This window comes from Desmodus rotundus, chromosome 8 (genome assembly GCF_022682495.2).
Source record: "Desmodus rotundus isolate HL8 chromosome 8, HLdesRot8A.1, whole genome shotgun sequence".
Lineage (NCBI taxonomy): Eukaryota > Metazoa > Chordata > Mammalia > Chiroptera > Phyllostomidae > Desmodus > Desmodus rotundus.
Genome location: NC_071394.1, coordinates 65,118,835 through 65,136,970, shown reverse-complemented (window position 1 = coordinate 65,136,970; position 18,136 = coordinate 65,118,835). Strand labels below are relative to the sequence as shown.

Sequence of the window (18,136 nt, the reverse complement as noted above, 5' to 3'; positions counted from 1 at the left end):
CAAGCACTCAGGAGAACCTGAAAGGTTCTGATGATGCTGAGTTTAAGAATCTGGATTCCCTGCTCAGTGTCCTGAGCTTCATGAAGAGTCTCTAGGTGACAGAATTCCCATGGACATGGCTGATCAAACACAGGGTAAAGACAAGAATAACTAACTATTCTTTTGAATGAAAAAGAAATCGGGATTCTGACAAAACAAATAGGCTGGGGGAATTGTACTGCCACAGACAGCTCTGATGAGTATGCACTTAGGAGAGGTGACAACAGCTTTGAAGGCAAACATGGCAGTGGTTATGGAGGCCAAGACTGAGACTGCAGAGGCTATGGCAGAGGTGAAGACTCCAGGACACGCAGTGGCCGATGTGCCCATGGTAGTGGTACTGTGGAGCTGATGACTACAGAGGAAGCAGATGGCTAGGGAGACCAATACACTACATGGGTTGTTCAGTCATGGATGATCACAGGTTGATGACAGAGGTCCTTCTCAAAGACCCAAATTTAATCAAAGCCTCAAGAGTACTACTAAGGAAGATGACTCCTCCTCTGGTGCCTCCCTATCTAGCCAAGTGGCTTCTCCCTGGAGGGGCAAAGCCTGTTTACCCCGCTGTGGAACAAAAGGAACCACAAGAGCAGCTACCAAAGGAAGAGTAGAAATCCAGCCTTATCTACAGGAACCAAAAACTAGAATGACTGAAACTGCAAAGTGAAGACACTCAGGAACAGGAATGGTCAAGGACACAAGTAAGTCATCTCAGATTGGGACCTCAGCCCCATTATGTCAGAAGTCAGAACAGAATGCTCAAAAGAGAAAGAGTGAGAAATCTCTGGAAGATGAAATCCTCAGTAAAGCAGAAGACTGACACTCTTCAACTCTAAGCCTCCCAGACCTGATCAGCTGCTAATGGTAATGCTGGCCTCTTCATCACAGGAGGGTGTGTGGTGAAGTGCTCATCCTTCTGCTTGATGTCAGAGCAATGATCCACTATCAGTGATAGGGAAGTGGCTGCAGCTCAACCGTCTCAGTAAGGATCCACCTGGAAAGATGCAAATCAAGTAGATGGATGAGTGTCACAAAAGTGGGGACTCCCATGGTCCAAGAGGTAGAGGGAATGAAGACTATGGAAGGAGTCTAAAAGGAAACATGGCAAGGAGGATCAAGACTCCAAATCTGTACCTGAGCCAAAGAAACCTGAAAAATCCAGCCTGTTAGTGCTGTAAGTATGCTACTCTCTAAGCTGATGGTGAAGACCAACACAAGGGGGAAGATTATACAGAATACACTTCTACAGCCTGTGCTTTCTCCAAGTCTTTCTCTACCCTTGAGCAAATCAAATCTCTGTCCAGACATTTCCTGGAGAGAAAAAGAAGCCTTAAAAACCTGTTAGAACTACAGAAAGAAATTGACAAATTGGCCTTGTCACAATTTCAACACACTCCAATTTTTCATAGATCAAGTGGACCAAGAAAATAACTACGAACAAGCAAAATTTAAAGAACATACACAGAATCTTATACCCAACTATTAGAAATAAACTTTCTTCACAAGCATACATGAGACATACAGAAAAACACACAACAGGAAATAAAAATCGCACTGGATTTCAAATTTGTACCATGTTGTTCCCAGGCTCTGACCCTAATACAATTAAGTTAAAGTTCAATAATAAAAGATAAATTTTTAGACCTGTACTCAGAAAATTATAAAACATTGAAGAAAGAAATTAAGGAAAATACAAACATATGAAAGTACATACCATGTTCACAGATTGGAAGAATTAACATCATTAAAATGTCCATACTACCCAAAGCAATCTACAGATTCAACACAAGTCCTATCAAGATTTCAAAGACATACTTCACAGAAGTAGAACAAATATTTCAAAAATGTCTATGGAACCAAAAAAGACCCGAATAGCCTCAGCAATCTTGAAAAAGAAGAACAAAGTAGGAGGGATCACAATACCTGATATCAAACTACACTACAAGGCTAATGAAATCAAAACAAAGCCCAGAAATAAACCCATGTCTCTATGGTCAATTAATATTTTACAAAGGGAGTATGAGATACAATGGAGTAAAAGTAGACTCTTCAATAAATGGTATTGGGAGAACTGGACTGGTATGTGCAAAAAAAAAAAAAAAAAAAAGAAAAGAAAAAGAAACTAGACCACCAACTTATACCATACACCAGAATAAACTCAAAATGGATAAAAGACTTAAATATAAACCATGATACCATAAAAGTCCTAAAGAAAACACAGGCAGTAAAATTTTAGATATCTCACGTAGCAATATTTTTGCTGATATATCTCCCAGGGCAAGGGAAATAAAGGAAAGAATAAACAAATGGGACTATAGCAAATTAAAAAGCTTCTTCACGGCTAAATAAACCATCATCAAAATGGAAAGGGAACTGATTATATGGAAGAACATACTCACCAAAGATACATCAGACAAGGGTTTGAGCTCCAAAATGTATAAAGAACTCATACAACTCAATGGCCAGGAAGACAAACAATCAAATTAAAAAACGTATGAAGGGCCTGAATAGACACTTCTCCAAGGAGAACATACAGAGGGCCCATAGACACATAAAAAGATGTTCAATGTCACTAGCCATCAAAGACACAAATTAAAACCACGAGATATAACCTCGCACTGGTCAGGAAGGCCATCATTAACAAATCAACAAACAAGTGATGGCAAGGATGTGGGGAAAAGGGAAACCCAGTTGGTGGGAATGCAGACTGGTGGAGCCACTGGGGAAAACAGTATGGAATATCCTCAAAAAATTAAAAATGGAACTGTCTTTTGGCGCAGCAATTCAGCTGATGGGAATATACCCTAAGAATCCCGAAACACTAATTCAAAATAACTTATTCACCCCTATGTTCATAATAGCGCTATTAATAGCCAAGTCCTGGAAGCAAGCTAAGTGCCCATCAGTAAATGAGTGGATCAAAAAACTGTGGTACATTTACACAATGGAATACTATGCAGCAGAAAGGAAGAAGGAACTCCTACCTTTTGTGACACCGTGGATGGAAATGGAGAATATTATGCTAAGGGAAATAAGCCAGTCAGTGAAAGATAAATACCATATGATCTTCACCAATAAAAGGAACCTAATGAACAAAAATAAACTAATAAGCAAAACAGAATCAGAGGCATGGAAACACAGAATAGACTGACAACAACCAGGGAGGGGGAGGAGTAGGGGGGTAATGGTAGAAAGAAAGGGGAGGGATTAGCCAAAAAACAGGTATGAATGACCCATGGACATGGATAAGTGTTGGGATTGACTGTGGGAGCAGGTTGGTGGGCTGAGCTCAGGAGGGCAAAAGGGGAAAAATTTGGACAACTATAACAGAATAATAAAAAAATTTTAAAAAGAATAGACATCAAATAGATTTAATTCTAAAAATTTAAATCTAGATGTTTAAGAAAGAAAAGAAAAATAAATCATTGACATAAATCAACAAAGGTTGCTGTGGGGTATCAAGTAATTAGTCTGAAAATTGATAAAAGAGATAAATATTTATTCTGTTTTCCTTTATGAATTATATCTCAGGGTTACCTCACAAGGGAAATTCAAAAGAAGTAAAAGCAGATATAAAGGATAGAATTAGAAAATCAGAACTTTAGAACTCAATAAAATACGGGTCAAGGTTATGATTTAATAGGTATTAAAACCATTCATTAAGCAAAAAGTTGGGAAATTTTTATTTTATTCTTATTTTATTATTTTTAAAAATAATTTCCTGCTTTTAACATGTACATAATTTAGATTTGGTAATCATTTCCACATATAGTCAGGCTTATAGAAGAATTTCATATATCAAGGTGGGAAATTTGTAAATGAAGTAATCATGCTGACACTATCTGAATCCACAGATCAGACTGAGCATCACTATAAGTCAGATAACCAGTTAACATGTGCCTCACAACTTGATGCAAGTGACAGTAGTCAGAACCACCTATGAATTTTTGCCTAAAAGAAATACTAAGAGTGAACCTGAACTAATAAAGTATTAAAGATTTAAGATTTTTTTTAAAAAAAGATAAATTTAAAAAATATAAAGAGAAAAGAAAAAATATTTCTAAATATTTCATAGGTCATAAAAACATACTGGACATTTCTTTTAAAAATTCTAGGAACTGCCTAGTGTGGTTCAGTTGGTTGGAACATTGTCCCATAAACCAAAATTCACATTTTCAATTCCCATTCAGGGCACATGTCTAGATTGTGAGTTTGATTCCTAGTCAGGGCACATATGAGAAGTAACCAGTTGATGTTTTTCTTTCACATCAACGTTTCTCTCCTGCTCTCTCCCTCCCTTCTCCTCTCTCTAAAGTCAATAAGCATGTCCACAGGTGAGGATTTAAAAAAAAAAAAAACCATACTGGGAAGTGAATAACAAAGATACCATAAAATTGTGGATGCATTAAAAGTTATACTTACAGGTAAATCTATATAGCCTTAAGTAAGACTTACAGTAGGAAAAGAAGGTTGAACATTTATGTATTAATAGGCCAATCTGTTAGGGTGACAACACAGTAGGCAAAGAGGTAATAACCTGAACAGGAATTATACAGACAAGGAAACTTGTAAGGCCAATGAGTATATGAAAAAAAGTAGAATGTCATGATTCATCAGAGAAATACAAGTTAAGATCACGAGACGATATTTTTAAACTCACCAGAATAGTAAAAACTAGAAATTTTGGAAGTACCAAATAATGGCCCAAAAAGTGGCACAGCAGAGGCTCTTACACATTGGTACCAGGTGTTTAAATTGGTAAAATCCTGCTGGTAGGTTTACCACATGGCACTGTCATGTGTGGCTGACTGAACATTTGCATGTCCTTCAATGAGCCATTATAGATATACACTATAAAACTGTTTGTACCTATCTGCCAATTATGAGCATTCTTACTAAAAGGAAACATGAAAATCAGACTCACACAATGGAACATTGAACAGCAGTGGAGATGACTGACTGGAGCTTTGGCATCAACACAAATGGGTCTCAGGAACATAACAGTGAAGGAAAAAGAAAAACAAATAGGGGTTCTAAGTATTAACACTGCCTTTCACTCAGTCCTACCTTCAACATTTTACACTCCACACTGAGGCCATCAAGAAATGCTTCCAACTCGTAAAGAAAGAAATGAATTCTTTTGGTGGTTGTCATGACCCCATGTTTTGCTCTGCATTTCCTTTGAAAAATACCATGTTTCCATGATTGAAAAAAAAAAAAAAATCCAGAAACATGGGGCACTGTGGATCCTGAATCTCAAAAGCTACATAACCAATAAACACTGAATGAAGGCCACTGAAGAACGCTGAGGTCAAAGGGAACCAATCACATGAAAAGCTGTCGCCATGAATCTAACCAAACATTTCTGCACAAACTAAAGAAACTAGAGTATGGAAATGTTTCTGCTATATTTTCACACTGTGTAGGAGCTTTAGTTTGTGGTACTGTAATATCCACACAGTCAAAAAGTAAGTCTCCATCACTATTTTCTTACTATAAATTTGAATGTGCATATTGAGATTTTTCTATGTATTCTTTTATGATGCTTTAATGTTTTCTTAGAATTGTACAAACATCTGTAAATTAGATTGTCCTCTATAATAAAATACCATTTGTGCAAGTTTTAAAAAGTGTATAAACAAAAATTATTAAACTCAAACCAAAGATATATATTTGTGATAATACTATTTTTAAAAGAAGAGATTTAAGAAAACAAATCCAGAATAGCAGTTACTTCAGGGTTGAAGAAAGACAGGAATGTGTGGCAACAGAGGTGCTCCATTAACTAACTGTTGGTATTGACCTAGTTCTTAAGTCAAGTGGTTAGTTCCTAAATGCTTGGTTTTATTAATTTTCATGTTACATATAAACTGAAATGTTCAAATTATAGAACTTCTAAAAATTCAAAGAAGAACAGGAAAGTGCAGATTAGTAACTCATCGGGTGTGATGGGGAGAGGTCTGTCTATAGCCTGTGAAGGGTAGCAGGGAAAGGCATAGCTTTCACAGATGATGTGTACTTTGTCTGTCAAGGAAAAGACACTCCTTCCTCTGCATAGTAGCATATGAGGACTGAAGAATAGGTGAAGATATTAATTCATGTGGAAGTAGATTAAAAGAAAATCGAGGGACTTTATTACTGAATTACATAGAAAGGTAATTGCTGAGAATAAAAAAGACAAACAGGCACAGGATTAGTTATTTGAGAACAACTGTGAAGTTTAAAACACTATGTAGACTGGGAAAAAGTGCCAACGAGGTAAAATATTGTACTGCCTCTGTTCCCAGATTCCCAACGCCAAGCTATTTCTTCTTTTGTTCAATGTCAATAAATCCTCCAACTCAAGAGTGTATGTCTCTACCAGTAACTGCCATTTTAAACTACAAAACACGATTCAAAAATGGTACCATCTTGCCTTAAAATGTAAGATACACAGCAAATAAAATGATCAATTTCAACAAACAGTTCCCACACTTTATTTAATAACATAAAGTGGGTGGCACTTAAAACATACTGTTATATATATTCTTTAATTTGAGTATTACTACAACTCCATATAAGTAGGGAGGTACTATTTCATCTTACCCATGAGGAGGCTGAGCCTCAGAAGTATTAAAAGTCTATGATCCTATTTTTTAAGACAACGTTATGACCAGGTCTACCTAATGAATTAGGTCTATACCTAATGAATAGGTATAATTCATTATCAATATGTATGGAGTTTGATGGTTAAACATAGTCTTAGTTTAAAAAATTATTAATCACTTACTCTGTACCAGGAACTGTACCGGATGCTGGAGATATAAAGATGAGTAAGACACGATTCCTTCTTTCAAGGAGTTCATAGTCTAGTGAGGAGACAAACCTGTAAACAAATAGAGAGCTTTCAGTGTGACAATTACTGAAATAAATGCTGAACATAAAGTAGCACACTGGGGGCACCCAAGAGGAAGTTACTAATCCAACCTTTGGGAATCACAAGAAGGTTCGTGTCTTAAATTATGGAGAATATGGAACGTTCAGAGAACTTTGGTGTGGCTGGACAATGGGATGGAAGGGTAGACAGTGTGTAGTGACAAGACTGACGGCAAACAGGGTAGCCCAAATTGTATAAAACCCCAAGGAATAGTTTATGTGGCACTCAAAGTATACAAAACACAGTACTTTACAGTTTATCCTGAATATAACTGATATACACTGAAGGATTTGAATAGCCACTATTGCATTTTACAAGAATAACTTTGTTAGTAGTAGGTTTTTAAATGAATTTATCTGAAGCAAGACAACTAGTAGTGTGAACAAAAAAACCTGAGGATTGTACAAGATCTCTGACCAGAAGATTATGTGGTAGATGAAGGTTAACAGAAAAATTCTAGAAGACTAAAATGTCCCACCTCACTACCTGGGTAGATGATGGCACCATAACTAGGATAAGTACTGTTAAGAACAGGAACATATTGTGGGAGACAAACAGCACAAAGTTTTTAAGAGTGGGCTCTGGAGTCCGACTACTTGGACTGCATTTCTAATTCTGCCACTTATTCGGTCAAGTATGGCAAAAGAAAAAACAAAGCCTGAGTTTTAACAAACTTAAAGCAAATTGGTTATTCATCCAAAGGAATTTAGGTCATAACCTAGGCCCAGAACATATGGCCATTTATACATAAGCTGATTATGTCCAACTCAACCCTTTAAAAATGCCACAGAACAAATAAAGTTTCATTATTATTCAACTGCAAAGAATAGAGAGTCCTTAATGTATATAATAAACTACGCCTTCAGTCCTCCAGGGTTACAATCAAATACTCACTTATAGGATACATCTTAATTGCCTGCTTACTTTCAGATGTCATTCTTAAGTCAGAAGCAACCATTTTAAAAGAACAACAGATCGTACCCAATTTGCATACCATGCACAATGTTAACACCAGGAAAATCCAGAGAAATACAGGCACATATCTATCTGTAAAGCTTGGTAAGAACACAAAAATGGTGGAAGACAGACTCCCAGCTTCAGGCCAAGTCTAGAAGACAATGCTAATCCACAGGAAGCATCTCGGGGAACAAGACAGGATGGTACGACTGTAGAACTTGGAAGGTTAAAAAGCATACATTTAGGCAAAGCTACTGCACCAACAGCACAAAATGTAAAACTCAATGATTGTGGCAGAGATAGAGATGAACCAAGCAGGCTCCCTTGCCCTAGAATACCTGATTCTGCAACTTGAAAGCAGAAAACAAACCTTTCGTAAAAATTTAAACCCAAAGTAGGGAATCTAATTTTAAACAATATGGGAATGTTACTTCTATATAGAGAGAACATTTATAGAAAGACACTGTTGGTCATTTGAATGAGTTTATAAAATGGAATAGGAAACAAGAGAGTGACCGTGTGTCCTGATTTGCCCAGACCACTCAAGTTTGAATCCTGCTCCCTGGAAAACCCCATAGGTCTGGACACACCAGGGTGGGTGTCTGGTAACCTTAGTAAACAACAGAATGGCTCTAACTGTGTAGATAGCTTTTGTGATGTATCTCAGAAATTCTTCTAGTTGATTCCTGTTATAATAAAGCATAATTCTGTTCAACTTTACATTCCTGCATGACCTAAATATTCAGAAGGGGGAAATCCATTTTATCAGAACTGCTTATCAGGAGGCCTCAATGTCACATGGGACTGCATGTGGGGAGAAGAGGAGGCAGTAGGAAGCTTTCCCAACACAGCCCACTGAATTACTTACTTTCACCAAACTCCAATAGCCACCACTGTGGTCTCCTAAATTCCCCAAGAAATGTCCAACTCCCTGAATAGCTTCCTGACAACACGGTTCTACTGCTCTTCCCCACCCCATACCATCATCCCCACTTGAGTCTCATGCCTCTGCCAACAACCACTGGCCCAGGATCTGGCCAATGTCCATCCCACTGACTAGCATGGATGACAGCTGGACTTGAGGAGCCCTCCTCTGCTCAGTCACAGGACAGTAATCTCGCCACTGCACTCTGTCTACTTAACTCTAGCAATCCTTGGTCCCAGCAGCACCTACTGGCAATAACACCACTACTGTACTTTGCACAGCTTCAGAGTTTCAAACTTTCACACATGTGTCTCAGGGAAATAGGTGAAGTGCAGTCCTCTTCAATTTTAACAACGTCATGTTAACATTCCTATCCTATCTCCCATAGGCTTTTTCTTCCTAGGATCTCTCCTTAATCACTGTGCATTCCCTCCACCTTGAGATAAGCTCTGTATTGAGGTCTTTTTTTTTTTTAATTATTATTATTATTTTTGTTATTCAATTACAGTTGTGTGCCTCTTCTCCCCATCCCTCCACCCCACCCCAGCTGAACCCACCTCCCTCCCCACCTCCACCCTCCCCCTTGATTTGGTCCATGTGTCCTTTATAGTAGTTCCTGTAATCCCCTCTCCTCACTGTCCCCTCCCCACTCCCCCCTGCCCATTGTTAGATTGTTCTTAACTTCAATGTCTCTGGTTATATTTTGTTTCCTTTTTTCTTCTATTTATTATGTTCCAGTTAAAGGTGAAATCATATGGTATTTGTCCCTCACCATCTGGCTTATTTCACTTAACATAATGCTCTCCAGTTCCATCCATGTGTTGAGGTCTTAATGTACACATTTAACTGTTTGAGGTAGAAGCTAGCTGATTTCTTAGACCCTTTACTTGTCTATACTGACCTCTCTGTATAAATATCACTAATTAATCCTCTTAAATGCAAAACACAGGAATATCACCCTCCTGATAATTTACAAGTGCCAATGGGTGAAAAGGAACACCATCTCCAAAAAATGCCGTCCAGTGACTTGAAGAGCAATTGTCGTATTTCCCAGAGGACAAATAAATTTGGGCATCCATGAGTACCCTTTAACCTCTAACTGGAGTTTGGGGGTTTATTTTAATCTAAAAATGTCCATCTAACCATTAGATGTAATACCCTCATCTTTCTCTCTCTCTCTCTCTCTCCATCTTTTTACACTTTGGGTCAATTTCCAAGTCTCTGGCACATTACACAGTAGTATTTCTGATGACAAAAATGTATTTATCTTCAAAATGCCAAATTTCCTAAGTCAGCATTAATGCCTACTCTTCTTTATCTCCATCCAATTTCAGATTTTCAACCAGAGGAGGTAAATACATAAACTTTTCCCAAACCTTCTGGTTCTGTTTTCACTCCTCCAATTTTCACCTCTTCTTTTCCAGCAACACAATCCAGGCCTTTTTCTAGACTTCTTTTTTAGATACATCTCACGTCTCCCCTTTCAAAGATTCATTCTCTTCACATTTGTTTTACCTATCTCATTTTCTTGTGTACACTGAATTTATATTAAACTGCATTTTTTAATTTTAAGTGTTATTCCTCTCAAACAATTACATGAAAAAATCTCTGCTTTACAATTACCTCAAAATTTTTTTGTAAGTATATATAAAACTGCTCACATCAAGATAGTAAGCAAAAAAAAGAAAATAATAATAATCTTAAACTGAAATGCACCACATACACCACAATTTTCAATTTTAACAATGCCATGCCGTGGGGCCTACATAAGCAAACCCAAATCTATACCTGAATGACTCAATGTTGGGAAATCAAAATGCTAAAGCAATCAATCTCAAAGAGCCAATTAGCTTCTAGCTACAGCCAGTCAGATAATTTTCTTCTTTGCTCCAGCACTTTCTGAGTTCTTTCCCTGGCTCTTATCCCAAAATATTCCTAACCACTTCCCGCTTGGCACTGTCCCATTCTAATAGCTTCTTGCTTAAATCAACTCTTAAAATTCTTAATATACCTGTTTATCTTTTAACAGTTCTAAATCTTGGTCCATCTCTAGATTCCTTTTTTACTGCCAATTCTCAACCATTTCCAAACTATGTGAATTCCTTGCTCTCAAAATTACTCTATAACCCATGTATTCTACCAGTGATGTAATCAACACAAATTTATTTCCTTTAATAAGATAAACATTTGTATCATTACCTTGTGCTCCTCACTGTAGTAATTAAAAGGTTTGATGAATTTAACCTCATGCCTCCTTAATTATCATGGCTTATAACGCCTGAATAACTGTTGCCCACTAATTTCCTGCAGTTAACTTCTTCACTGATTCTCATCCTAATTTCTAATAATCCTTCAAGATTCAGTTCAAGTGTCATCTTTCCAGTTTTGCACTCGTTACTCTGTGTTTTATAGCACCAAGACCTTATCCTTATGACACTGTAAATTTCTTTATTATAACTCATCTTTTAGTAATTTTTATTTTCAATTAACAGTTGACATACAATATTATATTAGTTTCAGGTGTACAACATAGTGAGCACATATTTATATAACTTACCAAATTATTACCCAGTAAGTCTACCAGGGGTGTCCAACCTGTGGCCCAGGATGGCTGTGAATGCGGCCCAACACAAAACTGTAAATTCACTTAAAATATTATGCAATCTTTTTGTGATTGCATGTCGCAGTATATTTAATGTGTGGCTCAAGACAATTCTTCTTCCAGTGTGGGGCAAAGACACCAAAAGGTTGGACACCCTGGCCTAGACCTATCTGACACCACACAGTTAATATATTACTGACTATATTCCTATGATATATTTCACACGCCTGTGACTATTTTGTAACTACCAATTTGTACTTCTTAATCCCTTCACCCTTTTCCCCCAGTCCCCAACATGCCTGTCTTCTAGCAACCAACAAAATGTTCTCTGTATCTATTAGTTTGTTTCTGTTTGTTCATTTATTTTTTCAATTCCACCTATCAGTGAGATCACATGGCTTTTGTCTTTCTCTGACCCATTTTACTTAGCATAATACCTCTGGAACCATTCACGTTATTGCAGATGACAAGATTTCATTCTTTTTTATGGCTGAGTCATATTCTATTGTATAGATGTAACACCTCTTTAGCCATTCGTCTATTGATGGACACTTAAGTTGCTTCTGTATCTTGGCTATTGTAAATGCTGCAATGAACATAGGGATGTATATATCTTTGAATTAAGTTTTGGGGTTTCTTTGGATAAATACCCAGAAGTAGACTTGCTAGCTCCTTCTTTGTCTCTGTTTTAAAGTCCATTTTGTCTGATGTAAGTATTACTATTATAGCTTTTTTAAAATTTACATTTGCATTAAATATCTTTTCCCATCTCTTCACTTTCAGACTCTGTCTTTTGATCTCAAGTGGATCTCTTGTAGGAAACATACTTAAGGATCATATTTTCTTATCCATTCATCTACCCTGTCTTTTGATTAGAACATTTAATCCATCTACATTTAAAATACTTCTTGATATGTAACTTTCGCCATTTTATTATTCATATTTTTAAAAGATTTTATTTATTTTAGAGAGAGGGTAAGGGAGGGAGAAAGAGAGGGAAACATCAATCAGTTGCCTCTCACACACCCCAAATGGGGACCTGGCCCACAACCTAGGCATGTACCCTGACAGACTCGAACCCATGACCCTTCGGTTTGCAAGCCAGCACTCAATCTACTGAGCCACAAGAGTCAGGGCTTATTATTCATATTTTTTATCTTTTTTCCTTCTTTTTAAAGACCTTTTCCCATTTCTTCTTCTTAAAGGGGACCCTTTCACATTTCTTGTAATACTGGTTTGGTTTAGCTTATCTGGGAAGCTATTTATTTCTCCTCTGATTCTGAAGGATAGCCTTGCTGGATGGAGTAGCCTTGGTTGCAGGCTCTTTCTTTTCCTTTCTTTAAAAATTTTCTGCTAATCCCTTTTGGCCTGAAGTGTTTCCGTTATGAAATAAGCTTACAGTTTTATTGGAGTTTCCTCTAAGTAACGGTTTTTCTCTTACTGCTCTTAAGAGTTTCTCTTTGTCTTTAACCTTTGCTACTTTAATTCTGATGTGTCCTGGCGTAGGCCTCTTGGGGATCATCTTGTTTGAGACTTTCTGTGCTTCCTGAACATGTATATCCTTTTCCTTCGCCAAATTAAGGAAGTTTTCCATCATTATTTCTTCAAATAGGCTCTTAATCCCGTGCTCGCTCTCTCTCTTCTCCTTCTTGTACACCTATGATGCAAATGTTGTTATGCTTGATGTTGTCCCAGAAGCCCCTTAAACTATCCTCACTTTTTTGGATTTATTTTCTTTATGCTGTTCTGCTTGGTTGTTTTCTGCTACCTTGTCATCCAGAGTGCTGATTTGATCCTCTGCTTCTCATCTGACCTGTTAATTCTATCTAATGTATTCTTCATTTTAGTTATTAAAGTTTTTTTGATGTAATTATATTTTAAATTACGTTTTGTTATTACAGTTTTCCTCGTTTTTCCCCTTTTGCCCCCTTCCACCTAGCATCCCCCATTCTCTCAGGCAATTCCTCCCCCACCACTGTTCATGTCCACGGGTCATGCTTGTAAGTTCTTTGGCTATACCATTTGCTATACCATACTTTACATCCCCGTGCTTATTCTGTAACTACCTATTTGTACTTCTTAATCCCCGTACCACTTCACTCAACTCTCCCCCACCCCAATCCCATCTGACAACCAACAAAATGTTCTCTGTATCTATGATTCTGTCTCAATTCTTCTTGTTTGCTTGGCTTGATTTTTAGATTCAATTGTTGATAGATATGTATTTATTGCCATTTTGTTGTTCATAGCTTTAATCTTTTTCTTAAATAAGTCCCTTTAACATTTCATATACTAACAGTTGGTTGAGAACTCCTTTAGGTTTTTCTTGCCTAGGAAGCTCTTTATCTGCCCTTCAATTCTAAATGATAGCTTTGCTGGGTATAACAACCTTGACTGTAGATCCCTGCTTTTCATGACCTTGAATATTTCTTCCCAATCCCTTCTAGCCCAAAAAGTTTCTTATGAAAAATCAGCTAACAGTCTTATGGGAACTCTCCTCTAGTTAACTGCTTTTCTCTTGCTGCTTTTAAGATTCTCTACTTTATCTTTAACCTCTGGTATTTTAATTATGATGTGTCTTGGAGTGGTGGTCTTTGCATCCATCTTGTCTGGGACTCTGTGCTTCCTAGACTTACATGTCTATTTCCTCCACCAAAATAGGGAATTTTTCTTTCACTGTTTTTTCAAATAGACTTCCATTTTTTTGTTCTTTCTCTTCTCCTCCTGGCACCCCTAAGATGAGAATGTTGGCCATCTTAAAATTGTCCCAGGGGTTGCTTATACTATCTTCATTTTTTTGGATTCTTTTTTCTTCTTGTTGTTCTGATTGGTTGTTTTTCGCTTCCTTATGTTCCAAATCATTGATATGAGTATTGGCTTTATTCACTCTACTGTTGTCTTCCCATAAGTTGTTCTTTATATCAATTAGTGTATCCTTCATTTGTGACTGGATCTTTTAAGAGCTTATTTTTGACGGGTAAGGGAGGGAGAGAAAGAGGGAGAGAAACATCAATGTGTGGCTGCCTTTCACACGCTACCTCCTGGGGACCTGGCCCGCAACCCAGGGATGTGCCCTGACTGGGAATTGAATTAGTGACACTTTGCTTCACAGGCCAGTGCTCAATCCTCTGAGCCACACCAGTCAGGATATAACTGGATCTTTTTCAAGCTGCTGAGGTCCTCACTAAGTTACTTGAGCATCCTTATAACCAGTGTTTTGAACTCTGCATCCGATAGATTGCTTATTTGCATTTCATTTAGCTCTTTTTCTGGAGATTTCATGTGTTTCATCTGAGCCATGTTTGTCTCATTTTGACAGCCTCACTGTATTTGTTTCTATGTAGGTAGAACTGCTTTGACTTTGTCTTGATAGTTTGGCTTTAATGTAGTGGGTGTCCTTTAGGGTGGAGTGGCACAGCCTCCCCTATCACCCAAGCTGGGAACTTGAGGTGTACCTTTTGTGTGAGCTGAGCACACCCTCCTCTTGCAGTTGAGCCTTGGTTACTGTTGGCAGATCAATGGGAGGGATTTACCCAGGCCAGTTAGCTGCAAGGACTGGTTGTGACCACTTACCACCAACCTCCACCCTCCGTGGAGGATCAGATGTGCAGGGGCAGGTGGTGGTGCTCTGATGTGGTCTGTAGCTATCCACTCTGTGTGCTGGCCCTGGGGTTTCCCAGGTGGTGCAGGCCAAGGTCAACCCCCACCTGTGTTTTGCCCAGGGTACTGCCCTGAGCTATAAAGCAATCTGAGATGGCTCTACTTGTGCTGGGTTTGCATATTCCCAGGCAAAGCCAAGCTGTGAATCTAAGCTGGCTGCCACTGGTGCTGGGCCTGGGGCTCACTGAAATCAGCTGTTGCTTGTTTGATAGGATTTAGGAAGTTGTGAAGCATGAGCCAATACCAGCCATTCATATGGAAAAGCAGCCAGAGTGGGTCGTAAGTTGGGTGGTGCAGTGTCTCCGGGGATCTCCAAGGATTGTCAAACAGTGTTAGCCAGGCTAATGGATTCTCAGATATGGCACCAGCTTCCTGGCTCTGTGTGGGGAGGGTTCATAAAAAAAATAATGGCATCTGCTTGCCCTGATACCAGACTTCAGCTTTTCCCTGTATAGCACCGATGCCCTTCAAGCTGCCACTCTGGTGCTGGAGTCTAGAGGGAGTGAGTCTGGGTAGGTGAGTCTGTGTGAGGGTATTCTAAGAGGAACTGCTTGGGGCTCCAGCTGTTTCCTCCACTGACTCAATCCCCAGTCAGAAGTTGTAGGGATTTATCTTCCTGGCACTGGAACCCTGGGCTGGGGGGCTTGGTGTAGGGCTGGGACTCCTTGCTCCTGAGATATCCCTCTCAAATTTTTCCACTACACATGTTTGTGGGACCAGACCATTCTGCGTCCATGCCTCTCCTATTTGTGTGGATGGATATGGTTTCTTTAATTCCATAGTTGTCAGACTTCCATTCAACTTGATTTCTGACTGTTCTTGAGTGATGGTTATTCTATATTTATGATGTAATTCTGATGTCGTTGTGTGAAAAGTTAAACCATGACTGCCTACATCTCCATCTTGACCAGAAGTTCTATTGTAGTTTTGTTTCTGACTGGTTCTATTTTATGTTTTCTATCTCTTTATTGAAGTTTTTCTGAGATCAATGAGTACCTTATAAAACCAGCGTTTTGAACTTTCCATCTGGTAGACTGCTTGTCTCCATTTTGTTTATTTCTTTTTCTACAATTTTGTTCTGTTCTTTCATTTATGACATATCTGTCTCATTTTTGCTGATTCCCTGTGTTGTTTTCTATGTAACAGAACTATCTGTTACATCTCCCAGTCTTGGCAGAGTGGTCTCATGGAGGTGTCTTGGGGGGCACAGTGGTACAATCTCCCTGGTCACCTGAGCCAGTGCTCCAGGTGTGTCCCTTGTGTGGGCTGTGTGTGGGATCCTGTTGTAGTTGAGCCTTGATTGCTTTGGTACCTCGATGAAAGGTACTGACCCTCACACTGACTGGCTATGAGGAACGGCGGTGAGTACAGTGGAGGAACTTCTGTGCAGGGGTTGACGCCATGGAGCAGGATTCACTTTGTCAAGGCTCTAGTACTTGCTAAGTCCACTTTTGGGTGTACAACTCATCTTTATAATTCCAGCCTCTAGCCCAGTTTTCAGTCTTTCCTAACTAATTAATAAATATGTATTAAATGAAGATTCACAATTAACAGAACAATCCTGTGAAAACAGGATGGCTAGGTTTTAAAAAAATGTACCTTTATAGCATAGAAGTAAAACTTCAATAAAATTAAAACATTATGAAGAAAATCTGTACAAGTGGGACTATAGGCCACCTATACCATCAGCTCCCATCTTTGACCTGCTAATGCTGAGCTCCAAGTCCATGCCCACCTAATCAATGTGATTTCATCTCCACAACCCAAAATACATGCTCAGTAAAAAAGTGTCCAATAGCTCTGGCCAGTGTGGCTTACTTGGTTGGAGCATTATCCCATAAACCAAAAGGTCACAGGTTTGATTCCCAGTCAGGGCACATGCTTGGGTTGCAGGTTCAGTCCCCAGTCAGGGCACGTACAAGAGGTTTCTCTCCTTCTCCTCTCCCTTCCCACCTCTCTAAAAAATCAATAAGCATGTCCTTAGGTGAGGTTAAAAAAAAAGAGTATGTAATAAAAAAGTGAATGTTACCTAAAATGCTCATTTGACTTACTCAATAGTGAAATGGCCACAAGTATATAAACAAGAGAAAAGCTCATTAAACATTGACATTTTCTAGCCTTAATTATTCAAAATAACTCAGAAGTCATATACTAATACCCAAATTATATGTCAACTGGACTTTTAGAAAAGTCTGGGGGAACAACAGTTGCTTAGAACACAGTACCAATTTTCCCACAGAAACATTGTAAATAGTGGTGAGCTATCAAGACCAAGCCACAGAAGCCTACCAGACCCGCAACGGCTGAACCACTTTTATAGAACAAGGAAACCTATTGTTCCAGAGATATTTCAGGGTTGCCAAATACTTCTTCATGTGCATATGCACTGATCCCACAAAATCAAAGCAAAATTCCAAAAGAAAGTCCCGACACTAAGAAAAGGTATTTTGCATGGTGCCTGGCAAATAGTACGTATTCAATAAATTATATTGAATATTTCCAGATACCCCATTTGAAACTTGTGTATTCATGAAAATAGCTTCATTTTCCTTACTACATACTAACTGCAAATTCAAAAGCACAGGACAAATCCTCACCACATGCCTCCCTCATAGCCTACTGCCCATAAGTGTTTGATACATGTCTGCTAATGAAGAACCCTTAGTGCCAACTGAATCTCAAAACAACAAGCAGGCTTGAAACCAGAGAACCTTATTTAGCTTCAGGTGCTTTATTTATTAAATAAACTACATTGCTCCTCAAATTGATATTTTTTAAAAATTGTCAACAAAACAGAGAAAGAAATTACAAAAATTCATATAGAAAATAGTCCTCTAAGAGCTGCCAGCTTAGATAACACTGTCCTAGACAAAAGCAACCTTGTTAAATGGCTGGTGGTGAGACATGGCATCTGAATTCTCTGGGCCTGGGTAATCTTACTAAATAAGAAATGGAGCACAGAACACATCATACTTTCTAGTTTAGAATTACTTGACTAAAATTACTGCATATTTCATGAAAACATGAAATAACAGCA

The 18,136-nt window shown here is 38.3% G+C and overlaps 1 protein-coding gene across 7 annotated transcripts in view; it reads right to left on the bottom strand.

The window, feature by feature from the left end:
- WWP1 (WW domain containing E3 ubiquitin protein ligase 1) overlaps window positions 1–18,136 on the bottom strand; it is a 108,750-nt gene that overhangs the window by 80,660 nt on the left and 9,954 nt on the right. For 3 of the 7 annotated variants that reach the window (XM_045186130.2, XM_053929919.1, XM_053929924.1), the window contains exon 2: window positions 6,809–6,904. The gene's annotated coding sequence lies outside the window, so the exon portion shown is untranslated. Of the gene's footprint in view, window positions 1–886; window positions 1,034–3,023; window positions 3,125–4,963; window positions 4,980–6,808; window positions 6,905–18,136 lie in introns of those variants that run through there. The other 4 variants (XM_053929920.1, XM_053929923.2, XM_053929921.1 and 1 more) reach the window with 4 other exon arrangements.